We start from the raw sequence: 19,090 nt of genomic DNA, 5'->3' as shown, positions 1-19,090 counted from the left end.
ATCGATTCTGAATCTGTTTCTTTAAACAGCTGATAAAAATGTCATGTACAAGAAACCTGCAGTGCGGTTTCTTACAGTTGCACTCCTCTACCCTCTACGTATAGGCCTCTGTACCTTCCTTGCTTTGTGTCTTGACAAAACAAGTAATGTATTGCTCACTTTGCTACACGAATAAGTCACAGTGAATGTCGTAGTGATAAGCCATCTGTTAGCACTGCTGACGGTCTCGGTAAATCAGAAGCTCACATGGTGTGCTGGAGTTCATTCGTTAACCAGATCCTTTGGTGTCGAAACCCACTAAATGCTCTGGAAATCTACTGTTATGGATCACACTGGTTTACAGTAAAAATGCACTGAGGTCGGGTTTGATGTAATTCCCACATCCAAGCTCTGACTTGACCTTTTGTGATTTCAAGTTATAAAACCTCACATCTGGTCTCCATGAACATAACCTTTTTTTAATATGTTTTCTAGTTTTCCTATTTGAATTGAAATCCTGGAACAAAACCAAACTTTTTCATTTATGTTACCTGCACCTGTTTGTATGTGGTGCACTGATCTACCCTGAACAGGCTCACCGGGGGGCCCCTGGGCTTGGAGGTTCTCGGGAGTCTAAGCTGATGTAAAGTTGGCTTTCATTTCAGCTTGAGAACACGCTGATGCCGCTGAGCTTCCTCAAAACCAAAACAAAAAAAACAAAAGAACATTTCCAATTACTGGCACGGCGCATCCGACTGAAGAGTGGGAAATCTATCGGGTCCGATGATACGCTCACCCACCCGCCTGTGATTTCCCCTTTAAAAACACACACCATGTTGCCATCACATGCTTCAGCACGAAGAAGAAGAGAGAGAGAGACAGAGAGCGAGAGAGAGAGAGAGAAAAAAAAGTAGGATATTGATGTTCTGGTTGTTGCCATATGAAACCCGCTTGCCACTCATATTTTAAAAGAAGCGCGTGAAGACCTTCTCCGTGGATTTGTGGGCTTCGCGCGGCAGGAAGGGGGGGACTCAGCCCACCCAGTCCGCCAGGCAGCCGCCTCGAACCGCCGCTGCTGCTGCTGCTAGTTGTTGTTCGGTAGCTGGTGCGCAAACTGAAAGCTGCGTGTTAACGCGAAGTGGCGGATGTGAAGAGACGTGTGCCGACCTTCTCCGAAACGGGAACTTCTCTTTAAAGGTTTTTTTTATTTATTTATTTTTTTTTCGTCGGAAGAGTGGACGGGATAACGCGTGAGGGGGGAGGAAACACCAGCAGAGCTCGGCTCGGAAGGGAAGAGAGAGAGAAAGGAGTGTTGCCTTCTCTTCTCTTCTCTTCTCTTCTCTCTTACGGGAACTCAGTTGCTGGCTCTTTTCTGCTGAGGTTGTCTCTGCGAAACGTCGGTGATATCTGAGCTAATTCCCTTTTACCGGAGCTGCGTGGACGAACCAGTCGGATGAGGATTACCTTCCGGCATAAATAAGGTGTTTATTTATTTATTTATTTATTTTCCTGCGAAAACAAGGAGAGGTAGTGAAGCCACATAAACCTACGTTGGGATAAGTAGCGACTGCTCCACATTACCTTCCCTCTGGGCTGTTTTATTTATTTGTTTGTTTGTTTGTTGGCTTTATTCGCCAGGATAAGGCTCGTGCGGACAGTTTTGTGTATTGTGATTGCCAGGGCAGATAATATCCAGGATGATGGGGCAGATTCCCAGGGAGCAGGATTGTTGCACAATGGTTTGTTATCAATCTACTACCCCCCCTTTCACTCCCCATCGACTCTCTTGCTGGCACTTCCAGCACCAGCACAAGTGAAAGCTGGATGAAAAAATATATATATATATAAAATAAAGGAGTCCAACAAGGTCAACTACTGGGGCCCCAGCTTCTCTTGACTGATGTTTGGGTCACCTGAAAAGATGTGTGGCGTGTTTCCAGTTTTAATGTGTGTCTCTGTTTGTAGTTGGGGTTGGTGTGTGTGTGTGTGTGTGTGTGTGTGGGGGGTGGGTGTGTGTGTGTGTGTGTGTGTGTGTGTGTGTCTGTGTGGGCTGGTGGTGGGAAAGTATTGAGGTGGATAGGCGGTGCACGTTCACGTGGGACTGAAACTTTATGGTGCATATAGAGCGGTTTGTATAGAGCTATTGAACTTTTCCACGTTTTTCACCCCCTCCAACCGCATACCTCTACGTATTTTATTGAGGTTTTTATATGGCAAGCCAACATAAAAATGGTGAAGTGGAAGGAAAATGATTCATTCCTTTCCTTCACAAATGACATGAGATAAAAATGTTGTGTGTGAGAGAGACTCACACACAAAAAAATAAGAAAAAAAAAGTGTTTGCTCCCTTTCAGAGTTCTTGTTATTTTTCGGGGGCTTCTGTCGCACTTAAATGTTTCACATCCTGAAAGAAACAAAAAGTAATTCAGAGGCAGAGTTGCCGGCGTTCATTAGGTCATTGTCCTGTAATGATCTCGAGATGAAACTTGTGGTTCCATTAATAACTTTTTCTCGATTTGTGAATAATGGGCGGAGACTCGAGCAACAACACCCCACCACTGTCTTGATGGAAAACGAGACCTTGCGCAGGAATCTTTGGAACACATATTTGAAAACATTATGGCTCATTTAGTTAATAACAAAAAAACCCAACCTAAACCTGTTCTGAGGTAAATCCACCACATTCGTCAAAACCCAAAAACTATCAGTTCAATTTGGAGTTGGCAGAAATTAAAATAAAAATGCAAAATGTGTACCTTACGGTAATTAGCGGTTTTCTTGAAACTGCATTATGGAGAACAAATAGACTCTATATCTATTTGAAGTGACGCTAATGCTTTGTTGGTGGCAGTGTGGTGTGACTGGTGTGGAGCCTTTAACCAGCTGTTGTGAATCCACTGAACAAAAACCGGAGTAGCTGGATGCTGATTTCGCTCTGTTTGCTCAGGTGAATGAAGAGGCTTCATAAATGCCAGAGCAATTAGCCCACGTTTTTAGTTTGTCTGTTCTGCCAGTGAGCTTATATAAACAGGTTTGTGCTGTTACGAGACGTGACAGATAAAACCTCCCCGGGGCCTCGGCTGATTCTCAGCACCGAGCGCAGAAAGTGATGTATGGAGTTATTCCTTTTGATCACTTCGTTTTCTTTCCGGACTAAAACCGAGACGGGACCCAAGAGCTATCTCTTAATGAGATCAGTCAAATCTGAACAGCGCAAGTCTATGTCTGCTGGTGTTCCCACTATTTAGTCCTGCAAGAAAAATGCTTTATCTGGTTTTTGTTGGATGTTCCCTTTTGTGCAGTGACCACAGCAAATTGTCTGCCTCTGCCTCACTCCGTCTCTGTCCTCCGTGGAGCACAACCAGCTTCTTTTTAATAAAGAGAATTTAAAAATAGCACAAAAAGGAGTTCAAATAAAACATGGGGACAAAAAAAATCTGTATATAGAGTGGAGGATGCTCATTTTCACTCCATGAATCTGCCAGTTTTCTGAAAGCTCCCATGTGTAGGTCACACTAACTTGATTTGCGATTGATTATATGTTTATAAATCAGAGTGGGGGTTTGTCTTTGCAGGTATTTGACCCAATTGTTTTGATGCAGAGGGTAAGGAATGGAACTGAGGGGCAGAACTTATAAAAACTTAGCAAAGGCCCAAGAATCCACCCTTGTGGGATCCCTCGAATGGCTTAATACGGTCACATTAATATTCTATCCTTAATCATTACATCCATAAACTTTCTCTGCAGCTACATTTTCAACCTACTTTGTTAATTATGTCCGTCTTTTTCAGACATAATTAGGGAAAACAGAGTTGACGTCCAAGGTACAGTTTGGTCTTTAACTGGGATGTAAGCCAATGTGACTTTGCAAGACTCCAGTCAGGTTTCAGTTTGTAAGCAGAACTGTATGACTGAATAAAAGGTTTCGACTCAGTAACAAAAGCTGACAAGTGAATTATGGGGGAGAAAAGTAGAGAGAGAAAAAAACATAGTTTAGACTGATTGTGGAATTTTTAATTCAATTTTTTGACTGATGTTGGGACATTTGGACATTTAACTACTGTGAGATGCCAAGAAAAATGATTTTTTTTCTGCTTAGGTCAGAGACGTACAGAACTTATAATCAACAGGCTTTGATATTTCTGTTTGAACTGGTTTTTGCTTAAGCCGTTCAGCTGCTCAGGATTACATATAGAAAACTGATGAGGGGGATAATGTACTCGATATGACGGAAATCCGGTTATTGCAGTAATGCAATTTAATGCAATGTTAAATTATTCTCCCAATTTTCAAACAGTATAAATTGTAGATGATTAGGCGAGATTTTGACTGTTTCATTATTTTTATTTTAAAGTACAAACTCGTACCAGAAGCATTTAGACTCCTTTTTTGTACACTGCAACAGCACTGTGTAAGCTGTCCAAAGCTAACAGTCATTTATTTTTTTTAAAACACAAAAGTGTTGGCAAAATGTACTAAAGGAATTAAATTTTATGGGTACTGTCATGAAATTTGACATTTTTGAGGAATTGTGGCACTTATAGCTATAGTAGCGGCGAGACAAAGGTGGATTTTATGGTCCGTTCAGAAAAGGGTTTCACTAGTAAAGGAAATTTGTTCTTTTTTGTTTTCTTTTTGAAGGGGGGCAGAACATTTTCTACGTTAAAATTATGTATAATTAATCTTTTGTTGCCTTCTAGCTGTTTTTAAATTAAGACCTTAGTGAGTTTTAATAGAAAAGGATTATTTCTTTGGGCGGGGCTAATGAGAGAACCTGGGCATCATCCTTATTTTGCGGTGCTGATCGTTTGATAAACCTTGAGGAGGTGATATCCACCACTTTATTTATGAACTGTGCGTCATACTTATATCCTCTCTTTTTTGAGAGGATATAATATCAAGTAGACCTCTTTGGACTTCCAGAAACTGCAATTTTTCCAGTTCAATCTTTGCAACCAATCAGATTTGATGGAGAGCATCTCTGAAGTGCACCTTTCAGGTTTTGTCACTTGTGGATTTTGATTTGACTGGACCATTGCTTTCTGTTTTCTGTTCTATTGGACACCAGCAGGTTATTATCCAGGGGTAACTTATGTTTAATCCACAGTCGGGCCTTAAGGACTCACTTATACCAGTTGTAAATTGAATTTATCTGAAATTATTTGTTTCTCAAAACAGATTCCACAATATGATTTAATAAACTAGAAAATTCCTGAAGAAATTTAACCGGGCCCTGCCAAAGTGTGCCCGTCGATTTTGACCCAGCGTTCTGATGCTAAACATTAGCATCCATGCTAAAGAAAGCTGCAATGTCATCAATACAATGTGGAGAGTCACAAGCATGACTTACTGCATTCAGGAAACTAAATATGGGTAATAAGTAAGGGAAATAGCTAATGCAAGGTAAAAGGCTAATGCTAATGCGCTGCCTTGCGCAGCAAGGCAGAGCCCTAACCTTAGTGGAAAAGATCATGCAGGATAATCTTATTGCACTGCCTATGGCAGTGCACTGGTGGGGAACAGAGAAATGCTAATGTTTGTGCTAATGCTAATGCACTGTCTTGCTATGCAAGACAGTGCCCTAACTTGAGAGGAAAAGATAATGCAAGCTAATATCATTGCAGCGCCTGCGGCGCTGCATTAGCTACGGCCGAATCTTAAGGCTTTTATTTTAAAATGTTCAGAATGTTTAATTTTAAATGGTCAATGTAATCCCATGTATAACAGTGATTTGGTTAAATCAGACATATAATGGTCAAAAGAGCACTTATTTAATAAAAAAATTCTCAAGGCTTTTATTTTGAAATTTTTTTAAAGCTTAATTTAAAATTTCCACACTAATTCCATGTGTAACAATGGTTGGTTAAAAATAGTTATAAAAGGCCCAAAACACAAGCAGTTCTAAAGTCCAGCTTTTTTCTCTGAGTTCTGCCATAGTTAGAACTACAGTGATGCGTTTTTGTAGTCCTAATCAGCTGGCCCCTTTGTGTTCCGTTGCCATGGTAATGGATCCTCTGCCAGCTGTGAGTCAGACAGGGGGAGACTTAATTCTATCAGTTTGAGGCAGCCACTTTCCCTAAAATAGGCATGAGCCAGAAAGGAATCTTAAGGCTTTTATTTTGAAATTTTCATTGAGATTAATTTTAAATGGCCAATCTCATCCCATGTTTAACACTGATTGGGTTAAATCAGTTATATAGTGATCAAAAGAGCAATTACTTGATGGAAAAATTGTCAAGGCTTTTATTTTGAAATTTACATTAAGCTTAATTTTAATGGTAACACTAATCCCATGTGTAACTATGGAGTTTTGAAATCAGTTCTAAAATTTCCAAAAACCAAGTACTTGTCATGGCCAGCTGATTACTCATCGGTAGTAACTGACAGTTCTGCCATGTTGTAGTTCTGACAATCAGCTCAGACCTCTTTTGTAGGCACTGAGTGTTCCGCCATGTTGTAGTTCTAACCTTCAGGAATTGTAGTTCTAAAGAGCAGCTCATTCCTCCTCAGTAGTAACTGACAGTTCCACCATGTTGTAGTTTTTATATTCACCTATGACCTCTTCTGTAGGCACTGAGTGTTCCGCCATGTTGTAGTTCTAACCTTCAGGAATTGTAGTTCTAAAGAGGAGGTCAACTGTCTTGTCAGTGTGACACACAAGGAGAGACTTAATTCTAAATGCTTGAAGAAGTTAGTTTTTCTGACAGGCCTGAGAGAAATATTCAAGGCTTTATTTCGAAATTTTTATTAAGCTTAATTTAAAATTGCCAAACTAATCCTGTCTGTAACAATGGTTGCTTACAATCAGTTATAAAAGTCCAAACACAATGTAATTCTAAAGGCCAGCTCATTCCTCCTCAGCAGTAACTGACAGTTCCACCATGTTGTAGTTCTGACAATCAGCTCTAACTCTTTTGTAGGCACTGAGTGTTCCGCCATGTTGTAGTTCTAAAGTTCAGGAATTGTAGTTCTAAAGAGCAGCTCAGTCCTCCTCAGTAGTAACTGACAGTTCCGCCATGTTGTAGTTCTGACAATCAGCTCTGACCTCTTCTGTAGGCACTGAGTGTTCCGCCATGTTGTAGTTCTAACCTTCAGAAATTGTAGTTCTAAAGAGGAGGTCAACTGTCATGTCAGTGTGACACACAAGGAGCGGCTTAATTCTAAATGCTTGAAGAAGTTAGTTTTTCTGACAGGCCTGAGAGAAATATTCAAGGTTTTATTTTTAAATTTTCATTCAGCTTAATTTTAAATGTCCAAAATAATCCAAAGTTTAACAGTGGTTCTGTTAAAAAAGTCACATAATGCCCAAGAGAGCAATTACGTGATATAAAAGAATCTCAGGGCTTTTATTTTGAAATTTTCATTAAGCTTAATTTAAAATGTCCACACACATACTGTGTGTAACAATGGTTGGTTAAAATCAGTAATAAAAAGCCCAAACACAATGTAATTCTAAAGGCCAGCTCATTCCTCCTCAGTAGTAACTGACAGTTCCACCATGTTGTAGTTCTGACAATCAGCTCTGACCTCTTTTGTAGGCACTGAGTGTTCCGCCATGTTGTAGTTCTAACCTGCAGTCATTGTAGTTCTAAAGAGGTCAACTGTCATGTGTGTGAGGCAGAGACAGATTTCTATCTTTGTGAGACAGCTCAGTCAGTTATAATGGAAAAAGCAGCCCGAACAACTCCTTGCCGTTCGGAAACCGTGATACGTATCGGAAAACCGTTTGAAGCATATGAGAGAGCTATTTTTTGTCTCCGATAGTCCTGCAAATCAAATCTGTAGCTCATTCACAGTAATTACAGCGATGAGATAAAAATGGTGTGTGCTGAGGTCTGAAATTTTCCATCAAAGTATGAAATATATGGTGGAGAGCGTCAGTTAGGCTGGAACTTGATTTTGCTCTAAAGCACCTTGACAGAAAACCGTAAGCCCTAGAAAAATTTTGAAAACATTTTACCGGAGCAGACATTCGTATCGATGTCATGTCTGAGTTTCATACCGATAGCACGATATTTGTGGGCGTGGCGGCGATTTCAAAATTTATTTGGGGTCAGAAATCCACTTCATTTTTCACTCTAGCGGAGCGGCAGTTGGTGGCAGTTATGCTCTGCGTTTCGGAAGTTGGAAATTTTGCTCGTTTTTCGCTTTTTATGTCGCCGTCGTAACGCCGATTCCCCATAAAAGTAATAGCTCCCATGCCGGATCGAGCCGCACGTTTTGATACCACTTTTGTGGGTGGGCTCGCAGCGGTGCGAGCCGCATTCCGGTCTACGGAAGAAAAATAAAGAACTATAACTAGAAAATTCCTGAAGAAATTTAACCGGGGCCTGCCAAAGTGTGCCTGTCAATTTTGACCCATTGTTCTGATGCTAAACATTAGCATCCATGCTAAAGAAAGCTACAATGTCATCAATACAATGTGGAGAGTCACAAGCATGTATAGTAAATATGGGTAATAACTAAGGGAAATAGCTAATACCTCATGCAAGGTAAAAGGCTAATGCTAATGCTCTGCCTTGCTGCGCAAGGCAGAGCCCTAACCTGAGTGGATAAGATCATGCAGGATAATCTTATTGCACTGCCTATGGCAGTGCACTGGTGGGAAACAGAGAAATGCTAATGTTTGTGCTAATGCTAATGCACTGTCTTGCTGCGCAAGACAGTGCCCTAACTTGAGAGGAAAAGATAATGCAAGCTAATATCATTGCAGCGCCTATGGCGCTGCATTAGCCAAGGCCGAATCTTAAGGCTTTTATTTGAAATGTTCAGAATGTTTAATTTTAAATGGTCAATGTAATCCCATGTATAACAGTGATTTGGTTAAATCAGACATATAATGGTCAAAAGAGCACTGATTTAATCTAAAAATTCTCAAGGCTTTTATTTTGAAATTTTTTAAAGCTTAATTTAAAATTTCCACAATAATTCCATGTGTAACAATGGTTGGTTAAAAATAGTTATAAAAGGCCCAAAACACAAGCAGTTCTAAAGTCCAGCTTTTTTCTCTGAGTTCTGCCATAGTTAGAACTACAGTGATGCGTTTTTGTAGTCCTAATCAGCTGGCCCCTTTGTGTTCCGTTGCCATGGTAATGGATCCTCTGCCAGCTGTGAGTCAGACAGGGGGAGACTTAATTCTATCAGTTTGAGGCAGCCATTTTCCCTAAAATAGGCATGAGCCAGAAAGGAATCTTAAGGCTTTTATTTTGAAATTTTCATTGAGATTAATTTTAAATGGCCAATCTCATCCCATGTTTAACACTGATTGGGTTAAATCAGTTATATAGTGGTCAAAAGAGCAATTACTTGATGGAAAAATTGTCAAGGCTTTTATTTTGAAATTTACATTAAGCTTAATTTTAATGGTAACACTAATCCCATGTGTAACTATGGAGTTTTGAAATCAGTTCAAAAAATTCCCAAAAACCAAGTACTTGTCATGGCCAGCTGATTACTCCTCAGTAGTAACTGACAGTTCCGCCATGTTGTAGTTCTAACCTGCAGTTATTGTAGTTCTAAAGAGCAGCTCAGTCCTCCTCAGTAGTAACTGACAGTTCCACCATGTTGTAGTTTTTATATTCACCTATGACCTCTTCTGTAGGCACTGAGTGTTCTGCCATGTTGTAGTTCTAACCTTCAGGAATTGTAGTTCTAAAGAGGAGGTCAACTGTCATGTCAGTGTGACACAAAAGGAGAGACTTAATTCTAAGTGCTTGAAGAAGTTAGTTTTTCTGACAGGCCTGAGATAAATATTCAAGGTTTTATTTTGAAATTTTCATTAAGCTTCATTTTAAATGTCCAAAATAATCCAAAGTTTAACAGTGGTTATGTTAAAAAAGTCACATAATGCCCAAGAGAGCAATTACGTGATATAAAAGAATCTCAGGGCTTTTATTTTGAAATTTTCATTAAGCTTAATTTAAAATGTCCACACACATACTGTGTGTAACAATGGTTGGTTAAAATCAGTAATAAAAAGCCCAAACACAATGTAATTCTAAAGGCCAGCTCATTCCTCCTCAGCAGTAACTGACAGTTCCGCCATGTTGTAGTTCTGACAATCAGCTCTGACCTCTTTTGTAGGCACTGAGTGTTCCACCATGTTGTAGTTCTACCCTTCAGGAATTGTAGTTCTAAAGAGGTCAACTGTCATGTGTGAGGCAGAGACAGATTTCTATCTTTGTGAGACAGCTCAGTCAGTTATAATGGAAAAAGCAGCCCGAACAACTCCTTGCCGTTCGGAAACCGTGATACGTATCGGAAAACCGTTTGAAGCGTATGAGAGAGCAATTTTTTGTCTCCGATAGTCCTGCAAATCAAATCTGTAGCTCATTCACAGTAATTACAGTGATGAGAGAAAAATGGTGTGCGTTGAGGTCTGAAATTTTCCAGAAAAGTATGAAAATATATGGTGGAGAGCGTCAGTTAGGCTGGAACTTGATTTTGCTCTAAAGCACCTTGACAGAAAACCGTAAGCCCTAGAAAAATTTCGAAAACATTTTACCGGAGCAGACATACGTATCGATGTCATGTCCGAGTTTCATACCGATAGCACGATATTTGTGGGCGTGACGGCGATTTCAAAATTTATTTGGGGTCAGAATCGCACTTCATTTTTCACTCTAGCAGAGCGGCAGTTGGTGGCAGTTATGCTCTGCGTTTCGGCAGTTGGAAATTTCGCTCGTTTTTCGCTTTTTACGTCGCCGTCGTAACGCCGATTCCCCATAAAAGTAATAGCTCCAATGCCGGGAACAAGCCGCACGTTTTGATACCACTTTTGTGGGTGGGCTCGCAGCGGTGCGACCCGCATTCCGGTCTACGGAAGAATAAGTTATAATAATAATAAAGAGACATTCTATTGGGTGAAGATTAATAGGTGCCTGCCATGCAATGCATGGAGGCAGTGACTGACTTGCTTCGCAAGTCAGTCACTGCTCTCCTTATGCATTGCTATGGGCAGGCCCCAACTAGAAAATTCCTGAAGAAATTTAACCGGGGCCTGCCAAAGTGTGCCCGTCGATTTTGACCCAGCGTTCTGATGCTAAACATTAGCATCCATGCTAAAGAAAGCTGCAATGTCATCAATACAATGTGGGGAGTCACAAGCATGACTTACTGCATTCAGTATACTAAATGCTAATGCACTGTCTTGCTGTGCAAGACAGTGCCCTAACTTTGCGAGGAAAAGATAATGCAAGCTAATATCATTGCAGCGCCTGTGGCGCTGCATTAGCCACGGCCGAATCTTAAGGCTTTTATTTTGAAATGTTCAGAATGTTTCATTTTAAATGGTCAATGTAATCCCATGTATAACAGTGATTTGGTTAAATCAGACATATAATGGTCAAAAGAGCACCTATTTAATGTAAAAATTGTCAACGCTTTTATTTTGAAGGTTTTTTAAAGTTAATTTAAAATTTCCACACTAATTCCATGTGTAACAATGGTTGGTTAAAAATAGTTATAAAAGGCCCAAAACACAAGCAGTTCTAAAGTCCAGCTTTTTTCTCTGAGTTCTGCCATAGATAGAACTACAGTGATGCGTTTTTGTTCCTAATCAGCTGGCCCCTTTGTGTTCCGTTGCCATGGTAATGGATCCTCTGCCAGCTGTGAGTCAGACAGGGGGAGACTTAATTCTATCATTTTGAGGCAGCCATTTTCCCTAAAATATGCATGAGCCAGAAAGGAATCTTAATGCTTTTATTTTGAAATTTTCAGTAAGCTTCATTTTAACTGTCCAAAATAATCCAAAGTGTAACAGTGGTTTTGTTAAAAAAAAAGTCACATAATCCCCAAGAGAGCAATTCCATAATATAAAAGTATGTCAGGGCTTTTATTTTGAAATTTTAATACAACTTAATTTAAAATTGCCACACTAATCCTGTCTGTAACAATGGTTGCTTAAAATCAGTTATAAAAAGCCCAAACACAATGTAATTCTAAAGGCCAGCTCATTCCTCCTCAGTAGTAACTGACAGTTCCGCCATGTTGTAGTTCTGACAATCAGCTCTGACCTCTTTTGTAGGCACTGAGTGTTCCGCCATGTTGTAGTTCTAACCTTCAGGAATTGTAGTTCTAAAGAGGTCAACTGTCATGTCAGTGTGACACACAAGGAGAGACTTAATTATAAATTCTTGAAGAAGTTAGTTTTTCTGACAGGCCTGAGAGAAATATTCAAGGTTTTATTTTGAAATTTTCATTAAGCTTAATTTAAAATTTCCACACAAATACTGTGTGTAACAATGGTTGCTTAAAATCAGTTATAAAAAGCCCAAACACAATGTAATTCTAAAGGCCAGCTCATTCCTCCTCAGTAGTAACTGACAGTTCCGCCATGTTGTAGTTCTGACAATCAGCTCTGACCTCTTTTGTAGGCACTGAGTGTTCCGCCATGTTGTAGTTCTAACCTTCTGGAATTGTAGTTCTAAAGAGCAGCTCAGTCCTCCTCAGTAGTAACTGACAGTTCCACCATGTTGTAGTTTTTATATTCACCTATGACCTCTTCTGTAGGCACTGACTGTTCCGCCATGTTGTAGTTCTAACCTTCAGGAATTGTAGTTCTAAGGAGAAGGTCAACTCTCATGTCAGTGTGACACACAAGGAGAGACTTAATTCTAAATGCTTGAAGAAGTTAGTTTTTCTGACAGACCTGAGAGAAATATTCAAGGTTTCATTTTGAAATTTTCATTAAGCTTAATTTAAAATTCACATACTAATCCTGTGTATAACAATGGTTGCTTAAAATCAGTGATAAAAAGCCCAAACACAATGTAATTCTAAAGGCCAGCTCATTCCTCCTCAGTAGTAACTGACAGTTCCGCCATGTTGTAGTTCTGACAATCAGCTCTGACCTCTTTTGTAGGCACTGAGTGTTCCGCCATGTTGTAGTTCTAACCTTCAGGAATTGTAGTTCTAAAGAGGTCAACTGTCATGTGTGTGAGGCAGAGACAGATTTCTATCTTTGTGAGACAGCTCAGTCAGTTATAATGGAAAAAGCAGCCCGAACAACTCCTTGCCGTTCGGGAACCGTGATACGTATCGGAAAACCGTTTGAAGCATATGAGAGAGCTATTTTTTGTCTCCTATAGTCCTGCAAATCAAATCTGTAGCTCATTCACAGTAATTACAGTGATGAGAGAAAAATGGTGTGCACTGAGGTCTGAAATTTCCCATAAAAGTATGAAAATATATGGTGGAGAGCGTCAGTTAGGCTGGAACTTGATTTTGCTCTGAAGCACCTTGACAGAAAACCGTAAGCCCTAGAAAAATTTTGAAAACATTTTACCGGAGCAAACATTCGTATCGATGTCATGACCGAGTTTGATACCGATAGCACAATATTTGTGGGCGTGACGGCGATTTCAAAATTTATTTGGGGTCAGAATTGCACTGCTTCCCACACTCTAACGAAACGTCAGTTACACTCTAGGTTTTGGCAGTTGAGCTTTTCGGTTCGGCAGTTGGAAATTTCGCTCGTTTTTTGCTTTTTACGTCGCCGTCGTAACGCCGATTCCCCATAAAAGTAATAGCTCCAATGCCGGGAACGAGCCGCACGTTTTGATACCACTTTTGTGGGTGGGCTCGCAGCGGTGCGAGCCGCATTCCGGTCTACGGAAGAATAAGTTAATTATAAAGAGACGTTCTATTGGGTGAAGATTAATAGGTGCCTGCCATGCAATGCATGGAGGCAGTTACTGACTTGCTTTGCAAGTCAGTAACTGCTCTCCTTATGCATTGCTAGGCAGGCCCCAATAAAGAGGCGTTCTATTGGGTGAAGATTAATAGGTGCCTGCCATGCAATGCATGGAGGCAGTTACTGACTTGCTTTGCAAGTCAGTCACTGCTCTCCTTATGCATTGCTAGGCAGGCCCCAACAAAGAAAATTAGTCGAAATGTTAAAAATGCTTGGAAAAACGATGTACACCCTCAACTGCTTTCGTTGGGGTTTCAATTGAAGAGCAGCAGTTAGTTAATAATTAAATGCTCACTGAGGATTTTAGATAAACGTATGAGTTTTGTTAGGTTACTGATCAGGTATGCCACACAATGCCAGGATGGATAGATTAAAGTTTCCTAATGTGACCTGCAAAGCCATCTGTGTGACAGTTGAACTTTGGTCATGCAGCTGGATAGTTATTGCAAGCATAACAGCCTCAACCTGATTGAAATCCTGGAGTGGCACCGTAAGTGAGATGTGCACAAACAAGAGTGGGTCCAAACTCCTCCACATCAATTTGGAAAAGTAAAGTTAAATATGTGGTTTTCTGGACAGAAATCCACTTACTTAAGTCACTGCTGCGACAGGTGACTAGCATGGCTTTTTTACTGTTTGGCTTTGTTGAATAAATAACGACAGGGAAGCCTTTGCTTCATGTGACCTGTCCTGATATTAAAACCCCTGAATCTGAAAAGTTTCAGCTCCTTTTAGCATGACTTGAAAGCTCTTTTATTTATTTATTTATTTTTGCCAAATGCAGTTTTCAGAGCCGATAAGAAACAGGTTTGCGTTGCACTGATCTTGGCAGGCCAACCCTGCGTCACGCATCTCTGTTGTAGTTGAACATTAATCTTTCTGAGGTATTGCTTGCAGGCTTTTTCTTCACCACATAGTGAATCTTAACCAAATTTTCACTTTGAGCCAACAGACCGCACCCCATTTCACTGACCTGTCATAAGTGTCGTAAAATTTAATGTGGAAGTCCTCTAATGACTCACGCCTGGTCCTGCCATTTAATAGCTGTACTGGACTAATGAGTGAGCCATAAAGACAATCCGCCAACACACAAATTCAAAGCTCAAATAAAATACAAAATAGCGTAATTAGAATCGATTCTGACTTATTATGTTAAAGTTATTAAACAGGGGTTTGTTTTCATTTCGTTTCCCCCAGCGTTGTGTTTAGATTTCTAAACCTCAACAATAGTTTGGGTTTGACAGCTGTCCACATTTTTATCCATACAAGGCGGTTGAGAGATGTAGAGTACATATGGTGCAAAAGTCCTGAGTCGTCCTTCGTGTTGTTTCTACTTTGCTTTGAGATGGATTTTTTTTTTTTGTAAAGGGGACTTTAAAGAGACCAAGTAATTTACCATTTTGTATACCGTGTTATGCAGCTTATAGTAAGCAAACCTCACTATAAGCTGCACCTACAAAGTTAAAAAAACCCAAACAAACAAACTGGAAATGTACATATATAAGCCGCACCGGGCTGTAAGCTGCTGTTATCTCCGCCGTTCTCGGTTTTCCATAAGGACGCAGCTCTTTGCTGTGTCCTTTTTAAGGACGCAGCTCTTTGCTGTGTCCTTTTTATTAAAATATACATTTTTGCCACATTTTATGTTGGAGCCTTATGCCAAAACAAATTTAGTCAAATTCATCTGTTTCCTCATAACTCTACACCCATCCTATTGGTCACACTCAGGACAATGTGGGTGGAAAAGAGATTACAGCCTCAAGTGGTTTTTGACAGCGATGTTGCAAGCTTGGCTCCCTTAGTGCTTCTCCTCCGTCAGGTTGGACGGAAAATGTTTGTGCAACTGTTGTCGGATCTCTCCAGAGATGTTCGATCAGATTCAAAGCTGGACTCTGGCTCTGGATATTCACAGAGTGGTTCTAGAGCCAGTCCTTTAAGATCTGGTCCATGTGCTTTGGGTCATTGACCGTCGCCCCAATCTGAGGACAAGAGCACTCCGGAGCAGGTTTTCATCCAGGATGTCTCGGTACATTGTGACATTCATCTTTTCCTCCATCTTGTCTTGTCTTCCACTTCCTTCTGCTGCAAAACATTCCCATTGTATGATTCTGCCACCACCATGTTTCACTGTAGGGTTGGTATTGGCCTACTGCTCATTCGTTCAAACATTCACACCAGAAAAGTTCAATCTTTGTCGTTTTGAGGTTGTTTTCTGTTCTGTTCAGAATGATGACTCTGGGCCAAGTGTCTTTCTCTTGACTTTCTGTCAGTGAAATCTATATCCATACCCAACAAGGTTTCTCCTTTAAGGATACAGCTATGTCTGAATAACTTTACATTAAGGTTTCTCCAGTACCTGTCAGATATTTCATACACCACTTTTATATTTTCTTTCAACTATTTGCTAGTGTTTGAGCAGCTAGGAGCAGGATTACTGTTACAGTTTCCTGATTTCATTGAGAAAAGATTATTCTTATCTGTTTGCCCTTGTGCTCATTAAGTAAATCTGATTTCATCTGTCAAGCCCTCTTTTGCAGCTTCTGCTTTTACCTTGCGAGTGTTGGCAGCTGGCCTCTCGGTCATGTTCTTAACAGGGACGATACTGTGTCTTAGCTGTAATTCTGTAATTAACCTCCTGTGGCCTCTCTAGTATTAAAGCTCTGCTCTGATAGCTGAAGTTATGTTCATTGCCCTGCCGGGTCCGGGGGGCTTCTGGCACTGTCACGCCTGTGATGAGGTTCAGATCTGGAGGTGAGATTGAACTGAGTCTGTTGGGCCACAACAGTCTCAGTCTCTTAGACCTTTGAGATTTTGTGGCTTATGTGTCTTTGCTCTCCTATGGGTGGAAGGAAGACTAACTATTCTTATAGTATACTCTCTGTAAGCTATAAAATTGGACTCTGATTTGTGTATTTTATGCCACCAAGTGGAGAATTGAGAAGACCCAGGACTCAAGCAATTAATCAAAGTAGACCCCTCCGTTTTGATTCTGTTTCGTCAAACGCCATTCGGAGTAATCTTGGGAGTTCTGTGATACGAAATGGTAATTCAGGTTTTAAATGAGCCCTTGTGAAATAATCAAAACACTGACGAAGATTTTAATTTAAAATTTTTATTCCAAGCAGATTTTCAGAAAAAGGGATTTGACGAAAGCATATGTCTACGGAGGTTGAGCAGCTGTTGGGAGCGTGGCGCACTTTGTCTCTATTAGCTGCTCTGACTGGTGGGAAATATGTTAATCAGAGTCAGTGACAGACTAAAGTAAGACTCTTAGCTTTGAACTGACTGCTCCTTACAAAATCTGTCTTGTCTGTATGAAACATCCTGCACCACCCTGTTTAATCAGTAGCTCTAAAAAGCTGCAGGGGCTGTATTTCAGCAGACTTTAAAAAAATACCTGAGTGCATAATCTATAAATTATACTGCTATGATGTTTTTAAAAGGGCATTTATTTTTTCATTTCTACAATATGGACACTACTGTACTGTCGCTTTTTCTGCTTTAGCTGCATCGTTGGTTTACAGATCCTTTAAATCTGTCTGAGGTATCATAACTAGTACACTGCTACTGATTTGTTTGAGAGGCAGCCCGATATTAATCTGAGCTTCGGTATTTAAGGGAATTAAAAGCACAAGTTTTTATACCTTATATCTTTTGAAACCATTCCTTGATACCTGGGGATAAAAGGACTACCCCTATCAACTGCTTTTGGGCCTTCACATCAAATTTTAAAAGGTTAAGAACGCATCACTAACAGTTTTTACAATATTTTGTATGTGGTGGGAAAGAAAAATTGAGATTCTAAAAATGTTTGGATGCATCTGCACAGGCTTAATGAAAGAGAAACGTTCCAGAGTTGAGTAAATTTGATAAAAGCGTTCAACTGCTGGAAGAAATGAAGAATAGCTGCCTACTTTGCACATGCCCACTGCTTCTTTCAACAGTAAGATCCATGACGTCTTTGTCTTCACGCAAATTTAGACTTTTTTAGAAAAAGTGAACGATTTAGAGAAAATTGTGTCTGATGGCAACAGAAAAGCTGAGCTTGTATTCTTCTAAGGAAATTATTTGCAGTAGTTAGCATGTTCTTCACCAGGTAATTTGATTAAGCAGATTACTAGTATTGAGGTATACGAGCAAAGTTTTTAGCAAAATTAATTCTCTCTTGTTAAGGTAATCCAGTTTTAATACTACAGTGTAGGAAAGTTATATTATAGGCTGGCTACCCCAGCAGATAGCCTGACTATTCAACCAGATGTCAGGTTGTTATACCTGCATTGGTACATAAAGAACAGAAGGAGAAAACGAGTAGCATTTTGTGAAATATTCAAACTTTTGTAATTTTACTCAAGGGTATTTTTGGTAGAAGTGTTACTGTTGCATCATTGGATATATTTTTTTCTCAAAAATGGCTCAGGAAAAAAGAGCTGGATTCTTCAGTGGCACACAGACCTTGTTCCCCTGGGCACCGGGGGGCGCGGGCCTAACTATTGTAGTTTGATTTTGTTTGATCATGTTTGCTTCAGTTCGGGCTTCTAATTTATTAGAGAAAATGTGCTGTCATGCTGACCTTTTCACAGTGTCCTCTTCCTGTTAGAAGACCATTTTTTTCCCATCTGTAGCGTGCTTCTGCTCCCTTGTGACAGTCGCTGCCTGCAGTGACAACACCATTGCATTCCTAATAAAACATAACCAATAGCTATTTCTAACCCTCTAAATATCAGTTGTTGCAGCAGAATGAGTCCTGAGTGTCATTTCTCTGCACTTGAATATTAAAAACAGACTGAGCTGTACAAAAATTGTATACTCTGTTGACTTTTTCATGTGAATTATCTGCTCTTTTATAACCTGTTGTTATTAATAACTCTTTGAGTACACAACTCCAGGTTCAAGCCAGTTTCGGCAGCATCTTTCCCAGCCGGGGTTTAGGTACAGCGTGTCTGTGGTTCCGGACATGTGGAAGACGGGAGCATCTTTGACATGTGGCAGTTTACGGAAAAAAAGAATGGATCCACCTGTGGGCTGAGGACGGGGGCTGATTGGATGCTATTTCCTCCTGTTGCAGCACAGTTCGAAAACGTTACAGCATGGGACAGGGTGTAATAGTCCTCTAATGATAGGATTCCGGCTTGCTCAGTATCTGGGCGGAAGACGGCGTCCAGACACAAATTGATGGTGTCTGTTGTAATGAAAAGGTAATGAAGCGTTTTGGCTGGCAAAGCCGGACATCTAGTTCAGTATTGTGCGAGTCCATTGCTAAATAAGCTGCGCTTTTAATGAGAGAATGGTTATCTCTTTGTTTTTGTTTTTTTTTCTATAGCTTGGTAAGCTTAGGCAACACTGTTCAGTAAACACTTAGTGCAATAACATTTTCTCCACATACCGAGCGAGTCGAAATCCTATCATTCAGGATTTCT

The 19,090-nt window shown here is 40.2% G+C and overlaps 1 protein-coding gene across 3 annotated transcripts in view; it reads left to right on the top strand.

The window, feature by feature from the left end:
• Nucleotides 1–864: 864 nt before the first annotated feature.
• The window catches only part of LOC129368984 (bromo adjacent homology domain-containing 1 protein-like), a 48,289-nt gene continuing 30,063 nt past the window's right edge, over nt 865–19,090 (top strand). For 2 of the 3 annotated variants that reach the window (XM_055044200.1, XM_055044203.1), the window contains exon 1: nt 904–1,460. The gene's annotated coding sequence lies outside the window, so the exon portion shown is untranslated. The other variant, XM_055044202.1, reaches the window with a different exon arrangement.

Source organism: Poeciliopsis prolifica, unplaced genomic scaffold (genome assembly GCF_027474105.1).
Source record: "Poeciliopsis prolifica strain line A6 unplaced genomic scaffold, Auburn_PproV2 SCAFFOLD020, whole genome shotgun sequence".
NCBI lineage: Eukaryota > Metazoa > Chordata > Actinopteri > Cyprinodontiformes > Poeciliidae > Poeciliopsis > Poeciliopsis prolifica.
The sequence above is the reverse complement of the archived record's forward strand: the minus strand, read 5'-3'. Positions and strand labels throughout refer to the sequence as shown.